The following is a 14169-nucleotide window of genomic DNA, read 5'->3' as shown; positions in this document are numbered from 1 at the left end:
AATTGTTTAAATAACAAACGCGTACAACATTCTGGTGGGGAACCTCTTGATGAAACTGGTTAGAATGTGAAATGAAGGCAGATCCGGTGATGGGCTCTTGTTTCAGCAGTGTTGCTGCATAATCAGTAATATTTAGATTTTATTCAGCGTTAAATGAGATAGAAGAATTGTATTTACTACACTTTCTTAGTTTCTTAGGCTATATAGCGCTGAATTGCAGGACAGCCATGAATAATGGATTGAGAAGTGTTCGCTCCATATCTAACGTATGATCCCATGATCTGTAAGGCATGACTGAGGAAAACTGAAAGTCTTCTAGGCTAACGGGTTTCAGGACTGAAATTTTAACCAGTGACTTCCTGTAAAGGGAGCAGAAGTTTTACTCACAACACTCTTGAGGTTTGCGCAGTTAGTAACTTGAAACGGACGGTTAAGGAGGTGGTCGTGGCCTATTTATCCGGTGTAAGTATAACTGGGTATGTCTGTAAGTAAAAGAATTACAACCGAATTATGGTTGCTACTGTTGGAGGTATATTTCATATTACTAATAATTATCAAAACCCATTTCATCATTAATTTCACGCTTAAATTGTACCTGCCGGTGCAAATGTGACGTTAAAATTGCTTTAAATGGATATTTTTACATTCTTGTCGAAGAGTGCGTAAGGCTAATCAGTACCAACTGAAACTGGATCCTTGTTTTAGGCTAAATGTAGCTCCATCCGACGTCGATTCAGATACAAAATGTAATTGAATTAGTACTTATTTTTAACGTCCAAAATGGAAAATATTTTATATGTAACGAAGTAACCAAACTGAATTCGTATTTGTTTCGTTTTTGGTAGTTTTATTCGTATTTATATCTATATTTAGAGCTGTTCGTTAAAGAGGCGTAATTTCTCTGCACCACCTGGTATCATCCATTATATACGTTTACGTTTTTGCTAATATTAACTACGCGAAATATACGAATATCATTCTTTTTAACATTAGGGCGTACATATGTAAATATTATTTCAGTATCGATTATCTCATAAATTTTAAATCGATTTCTAACATCCATTTTTGTAGCAGGTATACGAGAACTCCGATGGTTGTATTGAACGAATCAAGTTGACATGTTACTGTAACTACTCCATACAGTTGTCTCTTTAGTGAATGTGTACTTGAGTTCCTCACTAAGCTATCTGTCCCCACTCCATTTAACACCTGTACACTCAGAAAATGAGTTCACTGGTAGGGTGCATATGATATTTACGTGCTTAGAATGGAAGATATAGTCCGCGACTGTAATCTTGAGACTTGCGGGGGCGAGGAAGTGGGGTGTAGGAGGAAAGATAGCGTCTGCATTTAACGCTTCGGACTTCCTGCATTCCTTACAAGTCTCAAGATTACAGTCGCGTACTGTACTCGTACATAGGGATCTGTTTATCACATTTGTTTTGTTGTCTTGGGAATTTAGAACTTCGACGAAAGGTGCGCTCTGTCTGAGTCATAACGCTTGTCTGAATAAGATTTAGGACACCAAGGTATTTCCTCCTTCTCTTGTGTCAAGGGAGAATATATACCTACAGCGGACAGCACAGTACTTAACAAACGCGGAGTAGTATTCGAAATCAAGACCGACGCCCTCGGCCACGCGTAAGTCTGCACTCTGATGGGCGATAGTACAATTAAGGGTATGGAATCACCGTAAAATTGATCTTCAAGAAATATGTCGTGAGGTTTCGGGCTGGATTCATTTGGATTATTACAGGGATCATTTCGGGTTTTGTGAACACGATGCTAAACCTCGTGTTGCATAAAAGGCGGAGAACTTCTTGGCTGGTTGACTGAACAAGAAGTTTATTATATTCTCATGAAGGACTCTGTTCCGTGGAGTTAGTGAGATCAAAGTGATTACGATGGATTACGTATCCAGGATGTTTATGAAATATTCATGGCATCACTTTAGAGGCGTGTTCTTTTCACAAAAACAAAGCAAATATCTATGTAAACATGGGCCCGTGGATTTTCCGTGTTTTGAACTGTGGCCTGCAAGACCACGTGACTTAAAGCCTCTGGATTTTTATGCATCGGGCCATCCTACAGCAGTTAATGATGTAGAGTAATTACGTCAGAGGGTGGAAGACATGCGAAACAATTCGTAATTTTTGAGCGCGTGAAACAGTTCTTAACGAGACGCTTAAAAGACTCATAATATCCGAAAATAAAGGCATACTTTTCGCTCTACCACCTACCCACCTGACTGCCATGAAGCTACGTGCTACATAGCTCCTTTTATTTTATTTAATGGCAGTAGAATGGAATACCCATACAAACCGTGAGCTGCTTTATGGCATGTTGCTGTTACTGCCTCAAAATTGTCTTAATGTTGTTTATATGAAGTGCTCTTAAAACACGACAAGAAAACCCATTAGATACCAATACCTGTACCTATCGAAACTGGTTGCTTCATAAATATGCGTCATAGAACAACGCGCATTTAATTCATCTTTGACTTTTCTCTCATTAAGGATTCCTTCCAGTTTCATTGTCTGTGTTCTGTTCTCTTCTTGAATTAGGTATATTCGTCCTTTCGTATTCTGTGAGTGACTTATAATTTTTGATTTTTATGACGTATTGCCTTGTCTGGTTCTACAGGCTCATAGTGTCTTCGCATTTATTAATTACGGATTATTATAGTCAGCCAGATAGACATGAACCGACACTGTGACTCAAATCTGTCAACAGTGATGAATGTCTGTGTTAAATGTGCATTAACACGTGTTCTTTGATCAACACTAATATACGTGTTTACGTGTCTTGGATGGTGGTTACTGAAATAATTCTTTGTTATTTTGTGGTTCTTGCGTATATGCATATTCAAGGAGTGTTATTAAACCAGAAGTTGTATGCTATGCAGAGGTTGTTCGTGATTACTAATACAAGCATAATTAACCTAGAAACCATACCCTACTCCAACAAGTGAATTTATGTAACGCTAAGTTTCTGCTTCGTAAGACTGTAAAATGTGGAACTAATTTCATCACGAACTGCATAAAATAAATTTATTTATAATTATTTTAACATATTTGTTGAGTGTGACGCTGAGATTTTAATTACACAAACAGACGACACCAATGTTCGTTTCTATAGGCTAACCTAACGTAAGTTAACCGAACTTAAAGAGGGAGAAATGCTTGCAGGCATCCAATACCTGAATGATACCACTCAGAATTTTAATTAAATTTGTTGCGGAGTTGGTTTCTTGGCGCTGTTGTTTTCTATTTCAAACATTCGGTAATGCCAGCGACAAGGTTGCTTGGAGTGTGATTCCATTCGTATAAATTCCTGCGCATCTGCTTCTCTAACCTAACCTAACCTAACCTAACCATCCTTACGACACTTCAGAGATTACGCAATAACCACGGCCACTGGGTGAAGTATTGGTGCTAACGTGACAATCAAAATCGTCTGTAGGCTTTTCATTCACTGAAAATAGCATGTTGTGGTGTCTTCGGCCGTGGTAAATTGTAATTAAGTTTTGGAAAAGACATTGAAGAATGAATCTTTCCCTACCGTATAAGGTTGCAATATGTTTTATGGTAATTACGACGACGAACGCGATATGTGGTTCAATGTTGCAAATGACTTCCATTTGCTTATGTCTGCAATCTTCCAGAGAGCGTTCTACTACAGAGTCACTTATCGGTACTCCAGCATCCTTATATATCCATGACTTCCAAACCCCTTACAGTGGTGCTATCAGATGTCTCTTAAAACATCTCGTTAAATATTATCTTTTTGATATTTCTCATTGAGTTTTAGTGCCAATTTAATTCCGTTCGTTTTTATAATTTACACATCTGTGTTCTACGTGTCTCGTGACGGAATGTTAGAATTTATTTTTGTGATGTTTCTTGCCTTGTCTTGTTTATGACTTTCCATCTTCAAACTGCCACAAAAGGCTGAATTCTCTCGCCGTAATATCTTTATTAACTGCGTAAAATATATGCAATTGAAATTATGTTTAACTATTTGTTCTGTGTCGGAGAGGTTTGCATGTAGTTGAACAGACCAAACCAGGATGAGTACGAGCATGCCCTCCTAATATAAATTAACCCAGCTTTAACTGTGATGTCTGATTATGTGAACGATAATACAGACGATTGGTCTTGATTTTTGCTGCACAGAGTGTATTTGATGATTGAATCTCAGGTTATTACACTATTGTTTTTTAAACAGTGTATCGTATGTAACTTAGATTATTAGAATGTTTCTGAATAATTAACTGGAAAGTGAACGATGTAGTCCAGCATTGTTCTGTACTAGGAATGAGTTCCATTACTGTATTGGGCTGTACAGACAAAACAGATTGTACCACACTCATTTACAACGCATATTTTTAAGTAACATATGAACAGGTTTTAAATTATATAAAACAATGTTATCGAAATAGCACGCACACAAACACACACACACACGCCCCTGCGTGTGCCTGCAGCGCGAAAATAATTCGTAGTAAACACACGTTAGGATATGGAGTCACAACCACTGCGTCGCTGGCCAAATAAAATTACATTACACGTAATAAAAATAGTAACAAAAAATCCTGCATCATGGGTATAAATTATATAAAACTTCTGTATCCAGCGTAAAGATATACGTAAACGAAATTTAATAAAATGTGTCCTCCCATCCTCGCAACCATTATGTAGTTAATTTGAATCCATTAATGATGCAAAATATACGTAGATGGCCGTGGCCTGATCATGTGTATTGTTATTACCTTCGATCACCTTTGGGAACTTGGTTAAGCACTGCAAAGCCTAACAGCATCAAATTCTTCTTCCGGTGCTGCAACGAATTGGATACAGAATTTATATATTGCCAGGCATCGCCATTAATTTCATTTATAATACACAAGTGTTCACTTTTAAAATCGTGCTTTGTAGAATAACATGCGGTTTTAATGTTTTTTGTTTTGTTTTTGAAATAATATTGGTATCTTGATTTTGTATCAGCCGACTATAACAAAAATAGTCTCGCCACCTCGTTTACATACGAAGACACACACAGACAGGAAGTTACATAATTCTGTATTACCTCTAAGATGAGGAAAGCATTCTTAACAATATTAGCCAGACGTCACCGTTATGCATTGTATTCGGATGGTCTTGGATTCAAATCTCGGCCGGAGACTGGCTGTCATGAAGGTTTTCTGCAATCCCTCCAGACATACCGAAATAGAGCCTTAAATTAAACCACAACGCTTTCCTTATGTATACTTGCGAATTAATTATTTATTTATTAATCATATTTTAATTCGATGCGTTGTGTTTTGAGTAACTTAGAACATCCTTAAATAAATCATAAATAATAAAGTTAAATTCTGGGAAGGGTAGTGATATTTATAAATTAATAAGTATGTAACCACAACAAATGGTACTACAACGAATGGTGAATCAATATAAAGGACAAAACATCAGAAGAAAAATCATTAAAAATCATTAAAATCGTAAAAAGTAATTCAGTAAAAAGTTTATATATAATACACCAGAAGATGGCTACATTTAGCCGAAACATGTTGTGTAAGTTCCATATGTAAATCGAGTACTCGATAGGGAACGTAATATGATATTTTAATCTTTTAATTTTATTGTGATTGACGGTTATTTTTAAATATTTATATATTTTAATACTATTAATTCACAATATGACGCATCTACAATACCTTAAGTTAATGATGTATTTATATTTTGCGATGTTCTTTAGGCAAATAGTGAGTGAGCTACGGAATCATCATTACATTGCCCTACACGGGGTAAGCTGCTTGCGGAAGTTAAATTTATATTTCTTGTGAGCCTGTGATATCTAACATCTTCCCATATGCATATATCATTGATTATAAAACATTAGAACATCTGACATGTGCACATAAAACAATTTTGTTAAATAATCCAAAAATCAATTATTTTTCGTTTATCAGTCGTAATAATTTTACTATTTACTATTTTGAAACTTGTACAGACGATGAAGCATCGGAAATAAATATAAAACGTTCTTGTTTCTAAATTCTATTACGAACTTAATTTTCGTAAAATATTATATTCGCTTTCTGTGGAAAAGTTGGAAATGATCAACTGATGGTAAAATCACACTATCAGTATCACCCATTTCATAACTTTGTACGCTATTCTTGTGGTTCGACCCCATTCAATGTTCAGTAACTACAGTTTACGTACTTTCTGATATAGAAAAGTTTGTGTATGGGATCGAGTTCATAACATTGTACTCTCAGAATACGCCTCGATGTATGCCATTATCAGCGATCGTAGTAAGCTATGTTACGGTACGGACAACACAAAAGACTGAACGCATTATGCATGCAACCTACCAAAGTGATAATCCAAGTAAGTTATAATCTGTAAGCTTTGGTGACACACGTATTAAGGTAGATATTGTCATGTTAGGCTTCTTCTACATGCAACACGCAATACACATTTCAGTAAGAAACTATTCCCACTTATTCTTCATCTCTGAGGTGAGTGATCAGGTTCACGCTACAGCCGCCTTATTCCGCCAAAAGAGACGCCGGTATACGATGGATTAAAGTACTTTCTGAGTCTATGAAGTGTGATATAATTTGATATTAGCTCTATAAGAATACGCAGTAAATTACATTAAGGTTAGTAAGGTTGCAAAGGAAATTATGTGTTCGTCACTGAACTACTATCTTTTGTTTAAAGTTAATAACAATATAATGATTGAAAATATGTATAGAAACAAGGTAATTGTGAAGGTAAATCCTGACAGTTTATGGACGAGAAAATACTCAACAAATCATGTTACTGGTTTTAAATAATTTATATCTTAATTGCGTCATGTTTGTGTTATATCAATACATATATTTATTTTTCCAGTCTATACACAAAACTTGTTTTAAAATAATATTGTTAAAATTATTTATAACATTTACAATATAAATTGCATTATGTTATATTTTATTTTTTATGGAGCTTTTCTGTGTCGTATAATATGTAATATGTATGTAAATATTATTATACAATGTTCACGTGAGCTTAAGGTCGAAGTGGTTTTGCTAAATTACTGATAATATGATTTATACGCTGTAAAGTAGCAATAATGTTTGGATTCTAATTTCTGAACTTACACCCGAACCCCTTTGAATTCGTAGTGTTATTATTGAAGCTGCTTGTATAATTGTAATGTTTAACGGATTCTGAATAACAGCGGTCATGGTTTCTCCTTCTTTACTGTTTCCCTTATTAGTGGTTCCGGTAATAAATGGCGCGGGAGGCCAAAAAGGAAGGAGGCGTGCCTACAAAAAGTGCTTTAGGAAATTGGACGAGATTAATAGCAGAAGTTCCTGCTTCCTCTTTCTTCCCCCCTTTCTTTCAATCTCATCACAGCACTCTCCATATCACCATCTGCACGCCACCCATCAGTAAATGGCATCACCACTATCTATCCATCTATCTTTGCACTAGGCCCTAGTGGGTCATGCCTACTTCTGACCTCAATGACTCCACCAATACGGAGTGCCCCATGAGTCCGAAGACAGTTTCGTGCAGTGCCTTTATCTCCTGCGTTACCCCTTCCCTCTCTTCTGCATGCACACCCGCGTTTCGATCTCATGCCCGTAGTTGCTTACCTTCTACGGAATAATCCGTAATCTGTCGATGCACTTATTGAAGCCCGTGTCCCGTATTGGGTCCTGATCGCAATTTGTATATCCCTTAGTTTGTTAGGCTTCATGCTCCTCTGAGGGAATTCCTCTCTGTTTATTCCTAGCCATCATTTATATCAATGCCGTCATGTGTGTTTAGAAACTACGTAACTTCAGTAGGTTATGTTATGTTAGGGTTAGGTAAGGTTGGGTTAGGTTCGTTTAGATTAGGTTGTGGGGTCCGCAGTGGCCGCGCGGTCTGAGGCGTGGGCCTTGTGCCGCTTGGTCGCAGGGACCGTGGGTTCGAATCCCACTCAAGCCATGGATGTTTTTCTGTGTTGTGCTGTCCTGTGTACAGGTAGAGAGAGGCCTTGCGACGGACCGATCCCTCGTCCAAGGAGTCCTACCGAATGTCCATAGATCAAGCCAACTGAAAAGTTGGGGACCCGTAAAGGGTACCGGAAAATGTACAAACATTGTTAAACCGGAAGAAGAAGAAGAAGATTAGGTTGTTAATACGTTGTCGTAAAGCAGAGGAATGGTCTACCGCTGACAGTCGCTCAGATGTTCAAGAAATTTCACGTATTTTATATAAACCGAATTTTTATTGTCGTTGTTACAAGAGTCACTATCACAAGCCGGTTGAATCCAATCTGCATTTTCATATCCTTCTCCTTGAATCTCTCTTTTTCATGACGCTAATAATATATGCTGAAGAATACAAATTGTGTATGAAGCTCCTGGGAATGAAATTTTCCAGTTTTCTGCTACTTCTCCGCTTTCAGGACGTAGTATTCGTATCAGTAGCCTGTTTCAAATCATCGTCAATATTTGTTCTTCCATTAAATTAAATTGAGAGTGCGCAGTGAAACCCATGCAGGATAATTCGTAAAATTGTCCATTTCCCAGAAGATATGACGGTGGGCGTCGCTTATTTTTAAGTATTTTGCTTTTTTATCATTTGCAATGAACGCATAAAATAAAATCATAATGGGAAGATGACTTCAGGCCGGATGTTCCATGTCCGAAAGTACCTGAGAGACTTATCAGTCGACGTCTGATGGTTTCTGACGATTGCACGTTACGTTGCGTTATATGTCATATCGACCATGTCCATCATATAAGCATTGTAAAGTTACGACGTTTCGGAAGCTAGATTCTACTTTCGATATCAGGTAAAAAGGGAGTCCTCTGGTTTGGCTAGTCTCGAACCTGGGCCTCAACCAGGGGGCCCTACATGTAATCTTTTCGACTTCCGTTTTACATGATGACGGAAGTATAATTCAAATTCCGAAACGTTGCAATTTTGTAATATTCTGGTGATGGAGAAAGTCCAGTAGAATAATCTAAGCATGAACTTAGCCTGTTTCGTCCAGAACAGTTTTACTTTGCGAAGTCTCGTAAAACTGCCCGCGTTTTATTATATGTTGGTAATAGTGTACACTGTAATTCCGACAATGTACTTGTGAATTTAGAACACTGTGAGACAGGCCGAAATACGGTCGGTTGTTACATGTCGTCCTATTAATATTTTATTTGCTTCCTTCGTGTAAGTGTTGTTATTAATTGTTAATAACAAGCGAGAGCGGGACGCAGATTAAATTAGCAAGAAGTAAGGCGGCCGTGTTCGCACAGAACAGGATATGACGTCACTTATGAATAAATACATTAGGCAAGAACCGCTTATTATCTACAGCTGCAGAACTTGTAGCCCGGGCAGTGCCCGCAGCTCGTATACAGGAATTTTGGTACCCTGGCCACAGTATGTTACGTGGCTTTATTCAGTCTCCACAGAAATTATCGCATAATATGCCTGCATTAAAGTATGTATACAGCATTTTCCTTTTATATTCTTTCTAGCTCATCTTCCTTATATAATATATGGAGGTGAAGAAGTGTCATTAAATAAAACAATAAATAAATAACGTTTGCGTCTGTATTCGACTCATCTTCACTGTATAACTGTGTCTGTCAACACATGAAATTATCAATTAAAATGAACTTAATATTTATTTTGAAAAACTGTATCAGTACTATACATGGACTCTAAGAGTCCATGCTCAGTTTCTGTTATACGCAAACTCTTATAGATTCAATGTATAATAGAAACTGAACGTCCTTTACACAGAGGGGCAGTTAGAAGTTCTCCATCTTAAGCTGGTGTGCGCTGGGGCAATATTTGAATATCCCCCATCTGTCGCATGTTTAACCCAGGAGAATCAATTTGATCCGGCCCTGGAGGATCAAAGTTTACTTGTATCATGTAGACACAGGATAATCTGGATATTATGTTTACTAGGGGTAAGGGGACAGAGCAGGTACATTTACAACAGTGCCACCAACTTACCCACAGTATAGTTTAGCTTTTGCACCTTGTTCACAAATCAAAACTTGAAGTATTTTACATCTAGACTTCTGGTTATTTTGATTTGCTATTGGACAAAGAATGGAACAAAAAACAATGATAAAGAGAATAATATAGCATATTTGTTGTCTACATTCTGTGTTCCGTGTAACTACGGAATTTTCTAACCAGCTTTTCAAGTGTTAACTTACACCTCGAAATTTTGCTTGGTGGGGCTGAGGAAAACCACGCAAACGCCTTAGGATGACCGGCGTCAGGGCAATGTAGACCTGGAAGGGAATTTTTGAACTCGAAGATTGTAATGGTAGAATTATTTAATGTCGTTATATATCAACTGCAGCGTTAAGTTATCTTATGTATACTATGAACTAAGCCTAATTACCTACATGCAGCAGAATGCTTTTTGAAAAGCTCATAGTTGATCAGCTAGTCAAGACTTTCATGGGACGTTCATGGCCATATTCACAATAACATACCATCGGTCTCTGTTCTGAACAACACGAATCATTTTATTTTGTTCCAGATACATTTTAATATTATACCGGTAGCCCTCGATTTGCGCCGATTCAGAATAACGCCGATTTTGAAACCAGCAAGTCAAATAGTGAAAAACAATATTTACAACTTTTACAATGTATCTCTTACTGATTCTTATACTAAATCGTAATTCTTACATCGCTGATTTTGAATAAAAATTATAAATACAGTCATCTCTGCAATTACGTATGTTTCGTTAACTCGAATTTGCTCCAATGAGATCGATGAATCGGTAAAAGCTGTTTGTGAAATGCAAACTTTTGCATATGCGAGTTTGCTCTTATGCAGTTTCATTCCTGGCGCTTTAAACTTTCAAAGGACTAATTTAATCTCTGCGGAGGTACCGGGGTTATTTTTACTACGCGATTTTCTATAAGTCGGCGTCTTACATGAATGCAACTATCGCATAACAGCAGAGATGACTGTAAACATCAATCACATGAAAGAATCGCAGTCAATCGCGGGGACCAACGAATTGCCGATTGTAAGTGTATAAAATATATTTTTTAAATTCCCTTTATTATATTTACGTTATTTCAGAGCTTTAAATGTAATGCCATTATATTACTGATCAATGTTTGGGTGCTGGGAACGCATGTCATTGACGTCCCATTGATTTACATTGTAAAAGAGTTTCAATTTACGCCAATCCCGTTTACGTCGGTTTGTCCAGGGACGCATCCCCGGCGTAAATCGAGTGCCACCTGTACTCCTGCCCACTCGTCTGGTATTTTCTTTGGTCTTTTCCGTTTTTGTACGCATATCTAACCTTTCTCATTCGTGCTAAATACCTTGGCTTCTCATCCTTCTTGACTTCGAATTGTATTATATGATTCAGTAAGGCGATTTCGAAAGAGCCACGCTGCGTGTTACTGATGAGTTAGCTTTTCCTTTGCCCTTATAGTGCCCTTACATTGACAGTGTCCTTTAAGGGCGTGAATTACAGGCAAGCGTAGATTATGGTCTCTTTAAACATGTCTTCGCTGGGTGTAAGGTTTGAGAGTTACATTATTTCATCATGTTGAAGGCTGCATTCGAATTTATTTAACTTAATTAACTCGAATTCCAAACATTTAATCGATGTCGACAACATGTCGAATGAATATTAATGCATGCCTGCTGCAATGGGTAATAGGTACACTCAACTGCTCTTGAAGTGGGACCGTACACAGATTGCGTGGCTAATGGGTTTAAAGACGACCCAGTTCACTGAGAATTTGCGATAGGCAGAACCTTAAATAAAGAGCCCGTAACCGGTTCCTTTCCAGTCCACGAATAGCGATCTTATTTTTTTAAAAATTAATTTAGTATTATTCTCCCCAAATGGTACTTTCACTTGAGGGTTTCTGACTAAATAATTTACAAATTTCTCATCTTCAGTTTGTGTACTCCATATCCGACTAATTCAAATATTTCCTGTTTTCATTACCCTAGTAATAATTAATGAAAAGTAAAGATTACAAAACTCCTAATTGTGTATTTCCCCCCCCCCTTTGATGAGCGGCATTTTTTCGGTAAATGTTATTAAACTCTGTTTGATCTTTGTGTAACGTTGACATAATAGCTTACACGCATCGTGTGGTTGTGATGCACTGAAAGCAGACGGGAGAATTCCATTTTGATTCGTACCGACTCAGTACGCTGTGAACTCAGCTTCACAGAAGACTTATGAAATTTTTCAAAAAAAAAAATTCTCACGAAAAATGTATACAAGCAAAACGAATGTTGGAAGGTAACATTAAAATGGACCTTACAGAAACAGAGTACGAGGGTGTGGACTGGGTGGAATGGTCCAAGGTTTAAGATGACTGGTGGAACTTGACGAATCCAATGATGTGAGTAGGGCAGTTAAAATTATTTTCCTTTAATAACAAGAAATTTCTCGACCATCTAACTGCTGTGAACTTTTGAAGAACTGGTATGCACCATGATTCGTTTGTTACTTACGTTATAGTTGTCCTTAATGTTAATCGCATTTTATTTTCATATAAGAACCTGCAACAGTATATAATTCATAATTTGTTTTTATTTTATAAAAATAGCTGGAATGATACGTGACCACATAATAAGCAACTGAACACACCCGGGGATAGTGCACTCGAAGAATTCTGAGCGATACGCCGTTTATGAACGCTTTCTGCACTGTATAGAACGAGCGTGTTGGTTACGTCACCAAATAATAAATGAATGCTGTTGCGGATGTTTGGGGAAACTGTTCCTTGCTCAGATGAATCCAGTAGTAGGCAGCAGTCTGTTGCTTAGCAACGGCACATACAATAGCGTTGCAGCGTGACAGTCGCGGAAATAAAGCCCAGCGTGTTTTATTTCGCTTTTATTTGTACACTGTCAACATACCGGCCGCAATGCATTTTCTGGGTCCTTTGCATCAGCGTCGAGACAATACAAGAGTTGAGTGGTGCACTCCAGGAGTACAAGCGCTTTCCAGGAATGCTCTTTGCTATTTTATTTTGCATAAACTGAGTTCTGTGTCACGAGGTTCTCTTTTCACCAGAACACGGAGCGTCTTCAGGTTTGCGGACAGGCGAGAGGGTATCCAGAAACAAATAGCTGTGAATGTATTGAATGATCCAGTAGCTACTAGTCGACAGAGCATTGTCCTGCAAAGTATAATAAACTAAACACTACTGTTTGTTATGAGAGGAAAGGCCTCGGAGTTGTATGGATTCTTTTAACCTTAAAGGAAGAAACCACCTCGAAGATATAAACGCAGATAGGAGATAATACAGATTAATTTTAAGGGAAAAGTGACATTACGAGGTGGACTGACTTCATGTGGCTCAGGAGAGAGACCAGTGGCGGTGTCTTGTGAAAGCGGTAATGAGCATTATGGTTCTATAAAAGACAGGAAATCTCTTCATAACCTGTGGGACCGTCAGCTTCTTACGAAGGACTGTATTATATGGAGATAATTATGACACGGGGTTAAATTTCGGCCTTTAAAAGTGGTTTTAAATTATCGTTCTCAAACAACAAAGTAATGTTATAAATATTGAGATTTTTATAATTATAATTGATTATAGGTTAAATGAAACGAACTTTCGATGTTTGGGTCTAGTTTTGAACTACAAACATTTTCTCAAAAATCATTAGGAAACTATGGCACTGAAGTCATCCCGTGATAATTACTGACTGGAGAAGAAGCCGTGATGTTACTGATGAAATTACCTCATGTTAATAGGGAGAAACATAATACAAAAAAACTGTTGTTCTTAAAATCAGCTACAAAATCTGAACTGAAAATTAAATCTGAACAAGGCGAAACATATTTTCAAAGAATCAAAGTTTATAAGTTAGTGTTTTAGTATCAAATTTTGGCGCCCAGAAAAGCCCCTCTTTGACACTACAATAGATGAAGGAATTTCTTGTTTTATTCTGCTATTTGAGAACGATAATTTAAAACCACTTTTAAAGGCCGAAATGATTTGCTAACCCATGACACATTTAGAACAATGTCATCAATGCCATTTTATTTCATTGTTCCTCTGCATGACTTAACTGTTGTTACATATTCATAACCTAAATTTTTGTGATTACTTTCAAATGGTCCCACCGTAATCCCACATAATCACGTTAT

At 37.3% G+C, this 14169-nt stretch overlaps 1 long non-coding RNA gene across 1 annotated transcript in view; it reads left to right on the top strand.

Annotated features, from left to right (window-relative positions):
• The window catches only part of LOC147872321 (uncharacterized), a 30647-nt gene extending 17137 nt beyond the window's left edge, over positions 1-13510 (top strand). The window contains exon 3 of the long non-coding RNA XR_015537456.1: positions 13105-13510. This is a non-coding gene — a long non-coding RNA (uncharacterized LOC147872321). The remainder of the gene's footprint in view (positions 1-13104) is intronic.
• Positions 13511-14169: the final 659 nt, after the last annotated feature.

The sequence above is a fragment of the Zootermopsis nevadensis genome, unplaced genomic scaffold (genome assembly GCF_977971745.1).
Source record: "Zootermopsis nevadensis isolate Lab colony 2312 unplaced genomic scaffold, Znev_1.0 Znev_ptg000028l, whole genome shotgun sequence".
Classification (NCBI taxonomy): domain Eukaryota; kingdom Metazoa; phylum Arthropoda; class Insecta; order Blattodea; family Termopsidae; genus Zootermopsis; species Zootermopsis nevadensis.
This window is presented reverse-complemented; position numbering and strand designations above follow the sequence as displayed.